We start from the raw sequence: 494 nt of genomic DNA, 5'->3' as shown, positions 1-494 counted from the left end.
TTTCCAAAGAGGGAGGAGGAGGAGGAGGAGGAGGAGGAGGAGGAGGGGGGAGGGAGAGGAGGGGGAGGAAGTCTGTCTGCCTGACCGCCAACCGAGCTTCTGCGGGGAGAAAAGCTGTTCGGAGGAGACGATTATGTCTCCTCAAACATTCATAAGAACAATTGTTTTCATGTGCCAGAGAGTTTGGAAAGGCCTGCAGCCAGAGGGAGGATGATGGAGCGCTGGAGAGGGAATAGGAGGGGTGGGTGTGGGGCGCTGGTCGGAGGAAATCCCAGAGAAGAAATCAGGGAACAATACAAATCGTCGTAACACCAGCGCTGTTCTGCAGCGGCCGCGGACCCGGCCCGAGGTGAGAGTCCGGCGTCGCAGACTTGAAGGGGTTTCTGCTTCCTCCACGAAACAATTGAACGGGGAGGGTGATACGGCGCTGCGTCCAGAACTTCTCCACAAACACAGGAATCATGGCAGGGATTTACAGTCAGTGACACAGACCC

Source organism: Cynoglossus semilaevis, chromosome 10 (assembly GCF_000523025.1).
Source record: "Cynoglossus semilaevis isolate Cse_v1.0 chromosome 10, Cse_v1.0, whole genome shotgun sequence".
Classification (NCBI taxonomy): domain Eukaryota; kingdom Metazoa; phylum Chordata; class Actinopteri; order Pleuronectiformes; family Cynoglossidae; genus Cynoglossus; species Cynoglossus semilaevis.
This window is presented reverse-complemented; position numbering follows the sequence as displayed.